This window comes from Pagrus pagrus (genome assembly GCF_965226575.1).
Source record: "Pagrus pagrus genome assembly, chromosome: 11".
NCBI classification, from domain to species: domain Eukaryota; kingdom Metazoa; phylum Chordata; class Actinopteri; order Spariformes; family Sparidae; genus Pagrus; species Pagrus pagrus.
The window spans coordinates 4,480,679-4,486,821 of NC_140195.1; positions in this window are offsets into that span (position 1 = coordinate 4,480,679).

A 6,143-nucleotide genomic window follows, 5' to 3' on the forward strand; every position below is an offset into this window, starting at 1 on the left:
TGAATCCGACTCTTGTAGTTAATTGATGAAGTGTTTACATGCTTCCGTAATGTTTTCATCCACAAGAAGCATAAAATGCATTTGACTGCTCCTAAATCAGTATTGATCAGCAGACTGTGCTTCTCTCCAGACAGCGATCAAGACGTTGCGATGCTCGCCACCCATTTCCGCTCTCCTCCTCCATTGATTTTATGAAAGTGGGGCTCTTCTAAACCCACTTGGTACTTTAAAACCACATCGTCCTCGAGTCGTTATTACCGCGGCTCATGAGGCCTCTTTCTGCCCTTGGGAATGGAAGTTATTGCAGAAAACGTTGGCGGAACATTTGCCTCATTGCCGTTTTATCTCCATTTGTCTCGCTCTTTTAATCCAGGTTTTCATGTGGATATCTAATACGTTTGATTTTTTTTGCAATTTCTTTTTGAATCCATCACTTTTACTTCAGATAAACACATCAGGCCGCTGTTGTTGCCCCATGATAACCTTACACTGCACTTTGTGTCGGAGATAAAAGCTGATCAGCGGCCTGCATCCCTCCAGATTAAGGCGCAGTGATTCTGGTGCAGCTCCACACAATCCTCACAACAGATTTTCCCCAGAGCAGTAGCTCCAAACCGGTCCAGCCTCGGGGTCCAGATCTTCCTTTACACGTCAGGGTTCAGATGCATGAACCTGTGATTCACACTTCCAATTCTTTATGCGCAGTGATAGACACATGTACTGTATATCCATATATTTTCTCATATCTTTAAAGCTGTATGTTATGTTTTATAAATATCAATGATTGTGGAGGTGAGCACACATGCACAAGCCTCATTTCCACTCCCACACTCATCTATAAATGGAGGGAGAAGTGCCCTTAAACATCTGTTCTCTCATGAAGTATGGATTCACTCACTCACTGGACTTTTTTAATGAGAATATTATTGTTATATGTTTTAATATACGATGTCCATATCATTAATTCATCACATGCCTGTAAACCATCACATCAGTTATTTCTCTCTCTCATTATTAAACATGAGAAGGACGGTGATTCATTTAAAAACAATGTTTTAGCATGAAGGAACGTCTCTCGCCTTATATTTCTTTTCGCATCACCTGCAGCTACAAACCGTGCAGCCTTAACTTGCTAGTTTTTTCTCCTTGTTCTGTAAGAAGTTTAACAGTGGAGAAGCATATTACACAACTGTCCTCTGGAAATTTCTAAAGTTCTCTACAACAAAGAGGAAAAGCAGTAAACCTGTCAATCAACCTGCCAGGCTTCCTTCTTTTCAACCTCTATTTAGTTGTGACAAAACATCTGTTGAAAGAAAATTCAAATGTAGAAGCTGTTGTTATGAATAAAACTAACTCAAAAGTTGTCCTTCGAAAATATGACATAGCATCTGTTATCATCGGCCACAGAAACATGTAAACTTCTAGTTTAGTTTAACGTTTCTGCAAACCAATGAAACATCCACATTTTTCATGTACCACAGTGACTTTACCACGGTCACATCACATGTTTATGACTTATGAGTTATTAGGAGGTGAAGGGGATGATGGTGGTGTTACAGTTAATGCCAAGCCGCAAGTGAGCGCAGACTGCGTTTCAACAATTGTTATCCTGAAACCACAGGATGTTTTTAAGTAGACCTCGGGACAATTTCCAGCCGTGTTTTTGTTGACAAAATATTATAATCTTTGACAAGAAGTCGGGACATCTTCAGCCATCGTTTTGGCACCATAAACAGGTATTTTCAGCCAAAACATGATCTTTTCAAGTGGTTTTTGTGCCTTAACCTAACCAGAGCTTAAGCGCATCATCGTCACAATAAAATTGAAAATTGAAACTGAAAAAGAAACCTAAAGTTGCAGCACACAGATTTATAAAGTTTCAACATCTCTGTGGTTTGCAGAAACGTACATTGTCAACATCTATTCTGGCAAATTTGTCGGTAACACACAAACATAATCCGCTACGTTATTACAGATGCTTTGCAAAGGGACGAAGGACTAAAACTGAAAGTATCTTTATGCCTTGTAGTCTCTGGATCGATCTGCAGCTTTGCAAAGCATGTGTAGGTGATGTGATAAACCAATTTATATTCAAAGCACCTAACGAGACAGCAGATGGGATCACATTTGTTCCTGACAAATGTAAAATAATCATCATATACAGACTCCAAACTAACCCTCAGCCTTTTCTGTTGCCCCTCCAGTTCTCTCTCTAGGTCTCTCTGTTGCTCTCTCGCTCTCCCTTCATTAATTATAGGCTCGGCATCACAGCACGGGGTTAATGTAGAAGAGGATATGTTGCCTGGGGAGGCTGGTGCCTGATGCCAGCGAGTTCTCCACACCCCTCACATCCCACTGTGCCACCCACATTCACACTCTTGCTACCCATGTGCAGCTAAGTGCCCCTCTTAATCTGCTTACAGAACTTTCCTCAACATTAGGCATATTTCCATGAGAAATTAATTTACCGACTAAAGTGGAATGGCTAACACTGTTGGGCTCTTTTTGTTTTCTTTTTCGAGTCCCATTGACAGGAAGAAAACACTATATTTAGACACATTTTTCCAATTTAATTAATGCTTTTCAGCATTGAAAAACCGGTCCAGGTTTTGGGCTTTTGAGCTTTTATAATAGTGTGGCTTTGTGTACAGGGTGCCCCAAAGGCTTAGGGCCCTGGCACGCCATGCTGATGGTTGACCGTCAGCCAATGTTGGGAATAAGAAGGGCAGAGGGCACCAGCGTGCAGGAAGTCGTGATGTATTCCTACTGAAGAGAGGGTACTTCACCACCTTTTGTCCACTGGAAGGTCGACCTACTGTAGAGGGTACTTCATTATGTTTTATCCACCATAGGGGCATCCAAGAGGTCACTTTCATTGCATTTTATTCGGGGCTGTCTGTCTGTGGCCTAGTTGTTGCGGTGTGTCCCGCTCTATCGGCACGCGTTGGCCCGTTTCAGCCTGGCGGCGGCTTTCTGGCTGGTTGAGTGGGAAGAATCAGCCACGAAGCCCGTCAATGACAGAAATCACTTTGATTGGCTGTACAGCTAAGTGAGTCTGTGCACAAGAAGAGAAACAGGAAAAGAAAGGGAAAGCCTGTCGCTGTGGCGTCAACGATTTCACCCATTTTGCATGGTTTCTCTGTATTGTTTGACTCCGGCTCTTCACCAGGGCCATTTGCAACTTTTTTATCAGACATGTTCTTGATTAGAAGAGCTTTATCAGGACAACCGATTCAATAATCGCTGTCCTCAGTCTTCTGGCTTCCCTTTTTGAATGCAAAGACAGACAATCACCACCTGGTGGTTTGGAGAGTTATTTCTTCTCGCACAGACGTCAGTGGAAGTCTTTGCGGTGTGTTCAAGTGCAGCTTTTTGACTGAGACACAGGAAACACGAGGCAACGCAACAGTATGATGTCGGTCTGGTGTGTCTGGATCCTTAAATATATTTTCAGTGATAGCAGGAAGCAATTTTTGACCTTCAGTAAACATTTTGTTTACATTATTTCATCCAAATCACAGAAAAAAACATCCATTTTCCAGTGGGAGCCTATACTTTTGTTTTTATTCTCTGCTCTGTTCTTTTAGATTTCTGCCACCAAAATACCAACAGAAGTGAGTCCAATATAATTATGTGACATTTTATTATCAAAAACAAACTACAGCTACGTCTCTTTCCAGAAATAATGTTCCGGTAACGATAATCCTTTTTTAATCATATGCTTGTTTCCAAGGAAGTAGACAGAGCACCACAAATAAAGTTTGCGGTGAGAGAGACATCTAAAAACTTTAAATGATAAAACCAAACATATCTGCATGGCTCAAGAGATGTCAGACATGTCTGCACGGTTGCTGCCCAGATGGACTAAAGCACCCGTCCTTGTAATGTAACCATCTCCCAGTCGTTTATAACGCGTGTTCTCGTCGTTTCAACACGACTGTAATGTACTGCTCCACGTTTGTTGAGAATGCAATTGCCTGTGCTTGGATTAGATGCGGAAATACATAAATAAAGGGATTATACGATCAGTGTCAATCTCCGTCAGAAATTATTTATATTGCCTGAGGTGTTCTTATTCTTCCGAGACAAAGACGAGTCATGATTAATTAGTTACAAAACATTGCATTATTGCAGTGAGTCAGAAGGCGCAAAAAAGAAGGAGAAGAAATTAAATTCAGAATATCTCTTCGCTCTGACGTATGAATTTTGTTGGTATGCTTGTAATTGTGCTCATGCACAGTAAATCTCCCGCTCTGCTCGGTGAAATGCAACACTCACATCTCGCCTGGGAAATACATTCTGTTATTGCTTTGGATAAATAAATAAATTCAATTACGTCCTATATGCATCGAATAACTTGGCTCTCACACAGCCTCAGCTTTTTTTTCCCCGTTTCAAAGTGATTAATGCTGCAGTGGGGAGCGGTAAGTAAAAAACATGGGAGAGCCTTATTGACATTAAACAAGATATCATCACGCCGGCTCGGGTTCCAGCCGTCAATGAGAGAGTCACCCCGGCGTCCAGGAGCTGCGCACAACAGAACAAGAAGTTTCTAATTTCAGCCAGGTTTATTGAGGCGTCAGATTGCGCTCGCCGTGGGCACACACTCCACTGGCCTTTCAGACCTTAACTTTCTGTCTCAATCAGGGAAAATGATTGCCTGGCTGGCTGCTACCTGCCTCCTTCATCCTGTAATTACACTTACTTCCATTTAGAGACACATGCCTAGCAGGTCTGACTGGGAGTAGACAGCTCCCACTGAGGGACTGTGGGCTGGGGTATCGACGAGAGCTGAGCTGGGAGGGACGAGACGAGGTTGTTGAGGGATGTTGCACTTCCTCGATATTTATTTTACATGAAACCTGCGAGTTATTCTCGCCTCTCTATCATCTCTTTTCAACACAGCTGTCTCACTGAGTTGCGCTGAACAAGTGGTGGTGTGTTAATGCTTTCTATGATGGTTCAGTATTTCTTTTTAACAAGACATTTTGTGATTGTTGAACAAAAATCCCTTAAAACTTCCCAGGAAAGTAACAATACAGCAGCTCTGGAACGCACGGCGATGCCCATCTCATCCAAACAAGGCCCACGGAGCCCCCGCGATCGTTCCACCCTAACAGCTGCATCACTTCACAAGTTTGGCTCGTTTTCACAAAGCTTCTGTCGTGCCCGGTTTTGTTTGTTATGCAAGTCCCACCAAAGCAGCCTGTACTTACTGTGTAAACCCAGCCCAGCGGTTTAGAAGTTTGCCGGGCAGACTCGTGGCACAATAGGCTGCGTCGCCATCTGTTTAGAGAAGAAAACATGAAACACTCCTATACACAAGTTTGTTATCTCCTTTACGAGGGTGTACACGTCAGTGCCTCCTCACAAAAAAAAACACAGAAACTGCACACATCAGCATCACAGCGTGCGAGTCTTCCTGTTCTCCGCTTGTTTCTGGGTACAGATGGTTCACAGACTGTTACACCTCCTCACAGTTGTTTACATCCATTCTTCAAGACTGACTTCAGTTTCTTTAGAAAACACTTTACCACAGGAAACTTGTACAAAGACCAAACTGACAATTTCATTTGCTTTTGCACTTTTTCTGAATCAGTGAACATATTTGTTAAATCTTAATGAGTTTGGACAAAGTATTACAGAAATCGTGATACAGCGACTGATGTATCAGGAGGTGGAGAGGCCAAGCGGGCGACCACAGTTTGAGTCTGTGGGGACGTATCCAGCTGTTTTTATGGCAGCTGGCCGGGTGTGTTTTAAAGGAGACCTGGGGGCATTTCTAGACCATTTTGCAGCAATCAAAACAGGTGTGCTGTTTCAAGCCAAATCATGTTTTCCGAACCGTCAGCAAGTGGTTTTCGTGCCTACAACCGGAGCAGACCATGTGCACAGCCTTGTGATGAGAGAGAAATAGAAAACAAATGTAAAATAGCAAAATAAAGACACAGACTCTGGAAACTGACTTATATTTAAAGGTTGCACACTGCCAGTTTAACCTTCTATTAACCCTTTTCATAAAAGTTTTGGAACAATATTACGTCGATTATACTCGAGTCAGTTTCTTCCCTCAGGCTGTCACTCTGATGAACGCTTAACAGTCAGAGTGTCAGATTAACCCCTGTGCAATAACCCCTGATCTC